General features: G+C 43.5%; 1 long non-coding RNA gene across 1 annotated transcript; it reads right to left on the minus strand.

Moving 5' to 3' along the window:
- Positions 1–6,089: 6,089 nt before the first annotated feature.
- Positions 6,090–11,837, minus strand: LOC138681318 (uncharacterized). The gene is made up of 2 exons (XR_011321910.1): positions 8,867–11,837; positions 6,090–7,787 (listed from the first exon to the last, which is right to left on the minus strand). It is a non-coding gene; the product is annotated as an uncharacterized lncRNA (long non-coding RNA).
- Between the last annotated feature and the right edge of the window lie 1,650 nt (positions 11,838–13,487).

Here is a 13,487-nt window from a genome sequence, read left to right on the forward strand (position 1 = left end):
TCTTACCCACCAAAACTAGATGTATTAAAATTGGTTTGTGCTAAGGGTCAATGGCCTCCATATCCAATGACAAAAGGGCCATTTGACAGGGGATGATAGGTAAATCTTAGTTGACTAATTGACTAATGAAAAGGGTGACTTCTTACTAGAGTTGAGCAAACTTTTCAATATTCGGTTCAGATTACGTTCGTTGGCGAATATGGTTTTTTAAATATTCGCCGAACATAGCCGAACATAATGGGACTAGAAATGAGCAAATATGTTTGGAAACGATCGTCAAATATAAATTCAGCACGGATAGGGTACCAATATGGCGCGAATATTCGCTCAACTTAACTTCTTACCAGAATTTTCTTAATTTGGGACATTTCTGGAAATTGTGTAAATTATCACAGTTCCTCCAGCATTTGGAAGAGGAGTTTGACAATTCTTTAGCAAATCTTATCAGAGAGAAATGTCGCTTGGTAAGAGATTTATAGTATGGTTCGTGAAGTGACATGCATATGTTAGAGCAGGGGTCCCCAAACTTTTTACACAGGGGGCCAGTTCACTGTCCCTCAGACCGTTGGAGGGCCGGACTATAAAAAAAACTGTGAAAATCCCTATGTACACTACACATATCTCATTTTAAAGTAAAAAAAACATACAGGGAACAAATTCAATATTCAAAATAAAGAACTAGTTAATTTAAATCAACAAACTCACCATTATTTCAATGGGAACTATGGGCCTGCTTTTGACTGATGAGTTGGTCAATGTCTCTTTCTTGACGTCATTGTGTCCTAGGTAGTGTTGAGCATTCCGATACCGCAAGTATCGGGTATTGGCCGATACTTGCGGTATCGGAATTCCGATACCGAGATCCGATATTTTTGTGATATCGGGTATCGGTATCGGAAGTGTAAAATAAAGAATTAAAATAAAAAATATTGTTATATTCACCTCTCCGGCGGCCCCTGGACATCAGCGGGAGGATCCGGCGTCCGGCACGGCTTCTTTCTTCAAAATGCGCGCCTTCAGGACCTGTGGAATGACGTCCCGGCTTCTGATTGGTCGCGTGCCGCCCATGTGACCGCCACGCGACCAATCAGAAGCCGCGACGTCATTCCTCAGGTCCTAGAAGGCGCTCATTCTAGGACTTTAGCTGAGGAATGACGTCGCGGCTTCTGATTGGTCGCGTGGCGGTCACATGGGCGGCACACGACCAATCAGAAGCCGGGACGTCATTCCACAGGTCCTGAAGGCGCGCATTTTGAAGAAAGAAGCCGTGCCGGACGCCGGATCCTCCCGCTGATGTCCAGGGGCCGCCGGAGAGGTGAATATAACAATATTTTTTATTTTAATTCTTTATTTTACACTTTAATATGGATCCCAGGGCCTGAAGGAGAGTTTCCTCTCCTTCAGACCCTGGGATCCATGAGGATACATTCCGATACTTGATGTCCCATTGACTTGTATTGGTATCGGATATCGGTATCGGCGATATCCGATATTTTTCGGGTATCGGCCGATACTATCCGATACCGATACTTTCAAGTATCGGACGGTATCGCTCAACACTAGTCCTAGGGATTCCAAATTGCTATTAGTAAAATACCAATAGATATATATACAGCCCTACAAAAACAATATACCAACAATCACCCCCATATAGGTCAAGCTCCATGCTCTGTCTTCCCCCATATAGGTCCAGCTCCATGCTCTGTCTTCCCCCATATAGCTCAAGCACCATGCTCTGTCTTCCCCCATATGGGTCCAGCTCCATGCTCTGTCTTCCCCCATATGGGTCCAGCTCCATGCTCTGTCTTCCCCCATGTAGCTCCAGCTCCATGCTCTGTCTTCCCCCATATGGGTCCAGCTCCATGCTCTGTCTTCCCCCATATGGGTCCAGCTCCATGCTCTGTCTTCCCCCATATGGGTCCAGCTCCATGCTCTGTCTTCCCCCATATGGGTCCAGCTCCATGCTCTGTCTTCCCCCATATGGGTCCAGCTCCATGCTCTGTCTTCCCCCATATAGGTCCAGCTCCATGCTCTGTCTTCCCCCATATAGGTCCAGCTCCATGCTCTGTCTTCCCCCATATAGGTCCAGCTCTATGCTCTGTCTTCCCCCATATGGGTCCAGCTCCATGCTCTGTCTTCCCCCATATGGGTCCAGCTCCATGCTCTGTCTTCCCCCATATGGGTCCAGCTCCATGCTCTGTCTTCCCCCATATGGGTCCAGCTCCATGCTCTGTCTTCCCCCATATGGGTCCAGCTCCATGCTCTGTCTTCCCCCATATAGGTCCAGCTCCATGCTCTGTCTTCCCCCATATAGGTCCAGCTCCATGCTCTGTCTTCCCCCATATAGGTCCAGCTCCATGCTCTGTCTTCCCCCATATAGGTCCAGCTCCCATGCTCTGTCTTCTCCCATATAGGTCCAGCTCCATGCTCTTTCTTCCCCCATATGGGTCCAGCTCCATGCTCTGTCTTCCCCCATATGGGTCCAGCTCCATGCTCTGTCTTCCCCCATATGGGTCCAGCTCCATGCTCTGTCTTCCCCCATATAGGTCCAGCTCCATGCTCTGTCTTCCCCCATATGGGTCCAGCTCCATGCTCTGTCTTCCCCCATATAGGTCCAGCTCCATGCTCTGTCTTCCCCCATATAGGTCCAGCTCCATGCTCTGTCTTCCCCCATATGGGTCCAGCTCCATGCTCTGTCTTCTCCCATATAGGTCCAGCTCCATGCTCTTTCTTCCCCCATATGGGTCCAGCTCCATGCTCTGTCTTCCCCCATATAGGTCCAGCTCCATGCTCTGTCTTCCCCCATATGGGTCCAGCTCCATGCTCTGTCTTCCCCCATATAGGTCCAGCTCCATGCTCTGTCTTCCCCCATATAGGTCCAGCTCCATGCTCTGTCTTCCCCCATATGGGTCCAGCTCCATGCTCTGTCTTCCCCCATATAGGTCCAGCTCCATGCTCTGTCTTCCCCCATATAGGTCCAGCTCCCATACTCTGTCTTCCCCCATATAGGTCCAGCTCCATGCTCTGTCTTCCCCCATATGGGTCCAGCTCCATGCTCTGTCTTCCCCCATATAGGTCCAGCTCCATGCTCTGTCTTCCCCCATATAGGTCCAGCTCCCATACTCTGTCTTCCCCAATATAGGTCCAGCTCCATGCTGTGTCTTCCCCCATATGGGTCCAGCTCCATGCTCTGTCTTCCCCCATATAGGTCCAGCTTCATGCTCTGTCTTCCCCCATATAGGTCCAGCTCCCATGCTCTGTCTTCCCCCATATGGGTCCAGCTCCATGCTCTGTCTTCCCCCATAAAGGTCCAGCTCCATGCTCTGTCTTCCCCCATATAGGTCCAGCTCTATGCTCTGTCTTCCCCCATATGGGTCCAGCTCCATGCTCTGTCTTCCCCCATATAAGTCCAGCTCTATGCTCTGTCTTCCCCCATATAGGTCCAGCTCCATGCTCTGTCTTCCCCTATATAGGTCCAGCTCCATGCTCTCTCCCAACCCCCCCATATAGGTCCAGCTCCCATGCTCTCTCCCAACCCCCCCATCCCCGCTTAAAAAACAAAGAAAACTATACATTACCTAGCAGTGCACTGTAGCGGAGCCGCTCCCGCGCTGTCCGCGCTCCTCGCTGTTCGTCTGTCAGGCCTAGATGTGCACGTCGCGCGTCACTACGTGCGACGTGCTCATCTAGGTCTGGACTGGAGTCTCAGTCTGGATTCCAGACTCTGAAGATGAGCGCCGAACTCTCGCTTCTGCATAGCGCCCACCATTCTAATACAGCACAGGGGGCCCCACCATTCTAAGATAGCGCAGGGGACCCCGATTCTGGTATAGCACAGGAGGCCCCACCATTGTAAGATAGCGCAGGGGGACGACCCCCATGAGGAGATCACTGGCCAGCTCCTGGCCACTGCTCTCTGTGGCTGATGTATGGCAGACGGCATCATTCACCAATCCAGGTCCTGGCAGCAGTGAGGAGCTAACCCTAAACCAGTGGTAACTTCCCAGCCCCTCTGGTCCTGGCGCTTCCCCTGAGCCACACAGTGCCCTCACAGAGCTACTGCAGCCTGTTTCCTAATAATGACACTACTCGGTGACAGAAGGGGGCTCCTCCATGACAGGTGTCACTAACCTGCTGCCTCTCGGAGCCTGTCACATACATGGGACGTCTCTCGCGGCTCCGGTATCACTCAGACAGCGCGGCTGGTCCTCCTGTCTCCTCAGCGGTCTCCTCGGCGCCCTCCTCGCTGTTCGTCTGTGAGGCCTAGATGTGCACGTCGCGCGTCACTACGTGCGACGTGCTCATCTAGGTCTGGACTGGAGTCTCAGTCTGGATTCCAGACTCTGGAAGATGAGCGCCGAACTCTCGCTTCTGCATAGCGCCGGGCGCTCAGAAGCGAGAGGAACATGTGAATTGCGGCGGGGGCCGGGTAAAAGGCCTCTGGGGGCCGGATGCGGCCCGTGGGCCATAGTTTGGGGACCCCTGTGTTAGAGGATTAGGTAAGTTTTATACTTTCCTATCGTTATTCTGGCGAGAGTTGTTTACTTAAGCCTTTTTCCCACTTTAACATGTCAGGGTTTTTACCAAAGGAAATATCATTATTAAAACTATCATAGATATTACATGTTTTTCAAATAAGTTTGCTATTTGTTTTTTATGTCACTATTTGCAAGCCAAAACCATTGGAGTGGAACAATCAGAGGAAAAATGTAATACAAACATGTCACCACTTCTGCATTTATCACCCGCTCCTGGTTTTGCCTTACAAATACTGATGTAAAATACTGACCAAATACTGAATATGTGAACGTGGCCTCAAATTCCAACTTAATGACGGATTTCTCATCAATATAAATAGGTGGAATTGCAAAAGTTCTCATAAAAAAATAAATAACTTTGCAATTTACCTCTTATTAAAAATTCTCGCTGTTCCCAAGAAGAAAGGATTTTTTTTAGTTTATTTGCTTTGGTTTAAAGTTCTATAGTTTACCCACCACCATGGTAGTCTATCAGAAGTGACCAGTTTCCTTGGCAAGTAGAGCACACTTATAGGCTTTATGCTATAAAGCTTCAACAAGTTGCTTTGAAATTGGCTAGATCCATCCAGCCCCAGTTCTCCTGCACTCCTAATAATGCGGAAAAGATAAAACTGCCTCTGCTTCCAGCATCAGAAAGTGCATGATTAGGACAGGCATACCCCTGCTGCCAAAGAGCTCCGCTCTTTGGCAAACAGGAAATCAGGAGGCTGTGTGTTGTGAATTCTGCTCTTGGGTTCCCTCCAGTGGTTGTAGGTGGGAATGCAGTTGTCTCTGAGTCACAGACCTGGCCAGGTGTATCGGATGATTACAATTCTGACTGGGATATTTTAGTGGGCAGGATCCTTTAGCCCTTGCCAGTAGGCAATGTTCCTTGTGAAGTGTTGGTTCACTTTCTGGCTTCTCCTGCTCGCTGCCTATTTCAGCAAAGATAAGTGTTTGGTTTTTGTTTCTGGGGCACACTGCCGGTGTGCTTGTTTCAGTTTTATTCCTGCTCTGATTGTAGGATTCACTGGAGTTGCAGATTTACGCTCCTACATCTTTTAGTAAAGATGTAGGAAGTTTTTGTATATTCTGCTGTGGATGTTTTGAAGGGTTTTTTATACTGACCGCACAGAACTCTGTCCTATCCTGTCCTATCTAGCTAGAGTGGCCTCCTGTGCTAATTCTGTTTTTCTGCCTGTGTATGTTTTTTTCCTCTCCGACTCACCGCCAATATTTGTGGGGGGCTGTCTATCCTTTGGGGATTTTCTCTGAGGCAAGATAGTGTTCCTATTTCCATCTTAGGGGTATTTAGTCCTCCGGCTGTGTCGAGGTGTCTAGGTGTGTTAGGTACACTACACGGCTACTTCTAGTTGCGGTGTTAAGTTCAGGATTGCGGTCAGTACATTGGCCACTTTCTCCAGTGAAAGTTCTCATGCAGCTCCCAGGTCACCGCATCATAACAGCTGTGGAGTGCTGAGCTCCAGAAGCGCTATCATGAGAATAACCCTTTGAGCCAGGGGTGTCAAACTTAAATACACAGAGTGACAAAATTAAAAACTTGGACAAAAGTCATGGGCAAAACACAATATTTATTTAAAAAAGGCTACAATTGAGGAAGTTTTGCTTTATGAAATATAATCGATCAACCTTTTCATATAGAAACAAACTTAAAGGGGTTATAACACGAATACAGTGCATTTTAATTAACAAATTTCAAAATAAAATCAACACAATCAAAAATGGGGCATACTGGCATAATAAAATATGCCATGTAAAAGCAGTAAAAAGCATATGGCTAAATATCCTATTTTAACTATGTAATAAGAAAGGATAAAAAAAACTTGCATTAAGAAATAGTACAGATAATAAAGTATGATGTCAACAAAATTGTCCCCCAAATACGGTATGATACCACCATGTATTCCTCCACAGTACCCTACACAAGTACAGTATGATGACCCTCCTGTAGCCCAGAGCAAAGTATGGTGATTCCAGCATAGTATTATGCCCCATCTGTGATCCTCATGCATTCCTCAATACAGTATAATGGGCCCCATATAGTTCTCCATATAGATTAATGAGCCCAAAATAGTCTTCCATACACGCAGAATGTCCCCACAAAGTCCTTTATACAGAATAATGGGCCCCACACAGCCCTCCTTACAGTATAATGCCCTCACTTAGTCATCCATACAGTATACTGGGCACCCCTGGTCAAAATTATTGTTATTGTGAACAGATAAGCAAGTTGAAGATTTAATGATCTCTAAAAGGGCTGAAGCTAAAGATGGCACATTTCCTTTGTATTTTAGGCAAAAAAAATAAACATTGCCATTTTTTACATTTCACAAATTATATAAAGGTAAATGGGCAAATGCAAAAGTTTGGGCACCCTGCATGGTTAGTACTTAGCACCCCCTTTTGCAAGTGTCACAGCTTGCAAACGCTTTTTGTAGCCAGCCAATAGTCTACCAATTCTTGTTTGAGGGATTTCATCCATTGCTCCTTGGAAAATTCTTCCAGTTCTGTGAGATTCCTGGGTCGTCTTGCATGCACTGCTATTATGGTCTACAGTGGGTCCAGAAAGTATTCAGACCCCTTTACATTTTTCAATCTTTGTTTCATTGCAGTCATTTGGTAAATTCAAAAAAGTTCATTTTTTTTCTCATTATTGTACACTCTGCACTCCATCTTGACTAAAAAAAACAGAAATGTAGAAATTTTTGCAAATTTATTAAAAAAGAAAAACTGAAATATCCCATGGTCATAAGTATTCAGACCCTTTGCTCAGTATTGAGTAGAAGCACCTTTTGAGCTAGTACAGCCATGAGTCTTCTTGGGAATGAGGCAACAAGATTTTCCCACCTGGATTTGGGGATCCTCTGCCATTCTTCCTTGCAGATCCTCTCCAGTTCCGTCAGGTTGGATGATGAACGTTAGTGTACAGACATTTTCAGGTCTCTCCAGAGATGCTCAGTTGAGTTTAGGTCAGGGCTCTGGCTGGGCCAGTCAATAATAGTCACAGAGTTGTTCTGAAGCCATTCCTTTGTTATTTTAGCTGTGTGCTTAGGGTCATTGTCTTGTTGGAAGGTGAACCTTCGGCCAAATCTGAGGTCCAGAGCACTCTGGAAGAGGTTTTCATCCAGGATATCTCTGTACTTGGCCACATTCATGTTTCCTTCAATGGCAACCAGTCGTCCTGTCTCTCCAGGATTCTTTTTTTTTTCATTTAGAAATGCAGCCAAATCATTTTGATGACTACGGTTTCTGAAAAAAATACAAAACACTAGTGGGTTAAATTACAAAAAACAACTATTATTGGGGTACAACTATTTTAGCTATTTAAAGGAAAAATACATAATTAATCACCAACTTTAATTGGGGTTTTCATAAAATGAACATATGTTACCTATTCAAAAAATATAAAATAAATGCTGGATCCCTGAGGGTATGTGCACACGTCCGGATTTCTTCAGGATTTTTCGCGTCTTTTCGCGATAAAAATGCTATAAAAATGCTGAAAATCCGCATGCATATGCATCCTATCATTTAGAATGCATTCTGCAATTTTTGTGCACATGATGCGTTTTTTTCCGCAAAAAAAACGCATTCCGGAAATAGAAGCATCATGCTCATTCTTTTTGTGGATTTTTTGTGGATTTCCCACTATATTATGGCATTTGGAGTGTCTGGGAAAAAAAACAAAAAATCTGCATAAAATCTGCAAAAAACTGCGCAAAAACAACGCATGCAGAATTCCTGCGGAAAAACCTCAGGATTTTCTCAGGCAATTTCTGCATACTTTCCGGACGTGTGCACATACCCTTAGTGTCCAGCCAAGGAGGATTATTCATCCCTATTCTAAAAGGGACTAACATTTTTTATTTTCCTATTTTATACACATAAACCAATTTCATAGAAACTCAATAAAAAGGCTTATTATAATTTTTAAAAATACACATGTCCTCTTTAGTATTTATGAGAAAATGTAACAATTTGATATGGTACTGACCACAGTGTCTTATGGCTCCAGCTATATACTTGCACGACATTTACACTCTTCCTCAGGGCACAGGAAAAATATCACATTTTTTAACAAATTTTTGTATTTTTTCTTTTACTTTTTTTATGTAAGTTTTCTTTCATTAAGTGTCTATAAAAGTAGATGTTTATTTTTTTTTTTACACTGTCCGAATTGTTAACCAAATTAGGGCTTTTTTGCTGTGTCCTTTGTAATAACAGCCAAGAAACAAATCGGATTTTCCAGGAAATATCAGGTTGCTTTTTTGTAATCAGTACTGAATATTCAGTAGGAAATGAAGGACAGAAAATGCTGCAGAGCTCACCCGTCTCTGTCCTCCTCAACATAATCCCTCGTCCTCAAGAATCTGAATATTTATTGTTCCGGTCTCCATGGTGCAAGTTGGTGTATTTGTTTTGCCCTTCACACAGTGTTTTACGTAAATTGCTTCTTTATGTTTAGCCTATCCACACCTTTCTTTCCATACAGACACACCCAGCCGTACTGAATGACTTCCTTATTTCTCTTCTTCATTTCTTTTTCTTTCTGAGACATCTTCTGTCTAATATTTTCACCAGAAAGTTTCAGAACTGTAATTGAACTTGTAATTTTTTCTTCTTTAGACACTATTTATTCACTGGAATAGGACATGTGAACGATACCTGCCGATTGCCCATGGATCCCGTCCCAGCTGGCACATGAGAACACGACTTCATTGGCACAGCTCAACCCTCGATCAGGATTGCCAACCATGCACCAATTCCAGGACAGTCTAAAAGCATGGCACTCTTTTGGCCTGTCTGTAAAATAAAATGTAAGGCTTTTGTGATTTTTTTGAAACTTACATGGATTATTTTGATTTTAATTTTGATCATTTTCCAGTTTAGAGAGAATGCAGATAATGTCTTCATGTCAGAATTATAGATGACCAAACATCACATTGCACTCGGACTAAAGTTAGTCTATGGGGTTGTGCACATGTCTGATTTTTTCCTCGACCAGAGTCTGTCCGAGGAAAAAATCGCAGCATGCCCAAGCTTGATCTGATATCCAGATTGCACTTTGCCTTGCAAGTCCGTGGATAAAAAGAGATTGCGCTCAGATGACATCTCAGGTGCATATGATTAATACCCAGTGCCCACAGTTTTAAGCGTGCCCTAAAAACGCACTTGTTCAGACTGGCCTACCGCCTCAACACATTAACCTAACTATCCCTGTGTTGCCCATTCAAATTTTTTACCATAACCAGGTTCCTCGCATCATGTTCTCACACGCTTTATGTAGTTAATAGCCCTCTGTGTCTGTACTGTTACATATTTAGGCTGATAACTGTTGCAACTTTACATGAACACCCGATTCTTACACTATGGCTGGTCCGAACAACGAAAGCAATTGTTACCATCCACCTCTCGTGTCTCTCCTTTTTCCTCATAGATTGTAAGCTTGCGAGCAGGGCCCTCATTCCTCTTGGTATCTATTTTGAACTGTGATTTCTGTTATGCTGTAATGTCTATTGTCTGTACAAGTCCCCTCTATAATGTAAAGTGCTGCGGAATATGTTGGCGCTATAGAAATAAAATTATTATTATTATTATCTCAGTGGAGTTCGGTTTCCACGGTTGAGAGAATTGAGATGATAGAGAATTTTTTTTTCTCCATCCTCTCATCCAAGAGAATCGGATCACACTCTGATCAAACACTGGTCAGAGATTGATCGTAGTGTGATTTGCATAATTGACCCAAATCTGCTTCAAATCTAATAATTCTCATGTCTAAATCCCAAACCCAAAGATAGGAACTTATTCCTAATAAGAGTTTTGCAATCATGTTAGGTCAGGGTCATCTGCGAGAATCGGGTCAATTACACTAATGACACTCCGATCCGAGTTTGCTCAGAGTGTCAACATCCAAGTCTCTCAGATGCGAGAATCGGAACACACTGTGAGGAAAAGATGGAGAACAAAATTTCAATCACCCAATAAAACTCGATCATCAGCATTGAATAACGTTGGTTCTAGTGCAAGTGGCTAAAACATCGAATCGCAGCCGTCTGATATAATACACTCGTGTGACCGCCACCTTAGGCTGAAAATAAACGCCCAGGTCACATACAGTACAATCTCACAGATCCAGAGTGCGTATGGCTTTGCTGTGTGGACTAATACTTGGGGCGCGATTCATGTTTGTATTTCCACCAGTTTTTGGTCGTGAGTACGTCTCAACTAGTGACTTTTTGATTTGCAACAAATTCATCTAACGATTTGTGCCTTTTAACTTGTCTCTCGTGGTTTAGTTTGTTTTCAGATTTTTAAGAAAATGTGGTTTTTCCAGATGTGTAAGACTTATGAAATGCGACATATTTAAAAGTGTTAAATTTGCCACTCACTACTCCGATCTTCCGATCTTTCTCCCCCTACTCCCAAAGTGATGTTATGTATACCAGTTATTTAGTTCATTAGTTGCAAAATGTGCAACTAACCGCTCTAAAAAGTCACAAAACCAGTTAGAGACGGAAAAAAAGACAATTTTAGTCTTTGTCCAAAATTCATGAATCGTGTCCTCCCTTTTGATGGGTTTCATGCTTTTGTGGTTTTTGAACTTCAGCTAAAACCACATTTAAACTACTACACTATAAACTACTACCCTCATCCACAAAGCACTCCATGGCTCAGCACCACCCTACATCTCCTCTCTGGTCTCAGTCTACCACCCTACCCGTGCCCTCCGCTCCACTAATGACCTCAGGTTAGCATCCTCAATAATCAGAACCTCCCACTCCAGTCTCCAAGACTTTACACGTGCTGCGCCAATTCTTTGGAATGCACTACCTAGGTTAATACGATTTATCCCCACAGTTTTAAGCGTGCCCTAAAAACTCATTTGTTCAGATTGGCCTACCGCCTCAACTAATTAACCTAACGATCCCTGTGTGGCCCATTAAAAAAAAAACATAATTGGGTTCCTCGCATCATGTTCTCATACACTTTATGTAGTTAATAGCACTCTGTGTCTGTACTGTTACATACTTAGGCAGTTAACTGGTTCATGCAGCTTTACATGAACACCCGAGCCTTACACTATGGCTGGTCCGACTAACTAAAGCAATTGTTACCATTCACCTCTCGTGTCTCCCCTTTTCCTCATAGTTTGTAAGCTTGCGAGCAGGGTCCTCATTCCTCTTGGTATCTATTTTGAACTGTGATTTCTGTTATGCTTTAATGTCTATTGTCTGTACAAGTCCCCTCTATAATTTGTAAAGCGCTGCGGAATATGTTGGCGCTATATAAATAAAATTATTATTATTATTTAAAAAGTGACTTAAAATCATAAATCATGCCCTTTGGGTCTATTTTTTTACGGCCTGTGCACGGGACACTGCAGCATTCTCTGACTCTGCAAAGCAGCACAGAGAGGGACCGTGGGTCGATATTATAAAGTCTTGAGCACTAAATGTGCCATTTGATTCCTCCTGTTTTTTTCCATAGAAGAAATATTTCCAGGATCAATAACTATGCCGTTTGAATCATTTTCTTTATGGATTTCATGGTGAACACTTGAGTTCTGTATGCCCCTAGATATAATAACCAGGGGTACAGAGAGATACAATATGAGCCTGTATTCACCTATGGGTGGATATTACAGATCCAATATGGAAACAAATATGAGGCCAATAAGAAAAAGTCTCTCTTGCTTCTTGATTTGATCTATGCCGTGTCATAGAGAGTTCTAGACGCAATATAAATATTATAAATAATTTATTTCTAACCTATATTTATAGTGTTTTTTCAGGTACAAGCAAAAACAGCAGCAGACATCATCTCATTTACAAAAAAATGATCATTTTAATGAATCGGCACACTAGTTTTGGTTTGTTTGGTTTGGTTTATATTTTGCTCTACAGCCTATAAATCAATACTTTATGACATCTTTTTCCAGACGGGTGTAACTTATAAAAGCTGCCATAGTATGGCAAGAGAAATAAACGTGTTTCAACCAGAAAAAACCCTTAGTGGACTGCAGTGGAGTTTTAGTGGAATAACCAAGAGACATGACTGAGAGCGAATGCAAATGTGATATCCAACGGTGTTGTGAGTTCTGTTTTTGGGCTCCCTCTGGTGGTTACTGATGGTACTGGGTGACTTGTGTTCTCTGCGGTCTCTGGTGTCCACCTGTTCCATCAGGTTATGGGAGTTTCCTATTTAACCTGGCTTTTTTGTCATTTCCTCGCCGGCTATCAATGTAATCAGTGTGTCTTTTTACCTCTGCTCCCTGCGTCTGTAATCTTCAGGACAAGCTAAGTTTTGATTTTCCTGTTCCACGTTTTGCTTAATTTTTGTCTTAGTCCAGCTTGCAGATATTGGATTCCTTGCTGCTGGTTGCTCTAGTGGGCTGAAATTACTCCTCATGTTCCATGAGTTGGCACATGAGTTCAAGTAATTTCAGGATGGGTTTTTGAAGGGTTTTTCGCTGACCGCGCAGTTCACTTTTGTATCCTCTGCTATCTAGCTTTAGCGGGCCTCATTTTTGCTGATTCTATTTTCATAACTACGTATGTGCTTTCCTCTCATTTCACCGTTATTACATGTGGGGGGCTGCTATTTCTGTGGGGTGTTTCTCTGGAGGTAAGTGAGGTCTGTGTTTCTTCTTATAGGGGAAGTTAGTCCTTCGGCTGGCGCGAGACGTCTAGGAATCATCGTAGGCACGTTCCTCGGCTACTGCTAGTTGTGTGTTTAGGTTCAGGATCGCGGTCAGCTCAGGTTCCATCACCCTAGAGCTTGTTTTGTTTTTGTGCTTGTCCTTTTGTGATCCCCTGCCATTGGGATCATGACACAACGGCTAGTGATGGAATGTGATTCTGCAAGAAATTTTAAGTTCCTTCCCCATTTCCTGTGAATCCTCAAGATCAGTCTAGGTCTCTTGGCAAATTTCCAAGGCAGCAGTTGGCT

Source organism: Ranitomeya imitator, chromosome 5 (assembly GCF_032444005.1).
Source record: "Ranitomeya imitator isolate aRanImi1 chromosome 5, aRanImi1.pri, whole genome shotgun sequence".
NCBI lineage: Eukaryota > Metazoa > Chordata > Amphibia > Anura > Dendrobatidae > Ranitomeya > Ranitomeya imitator.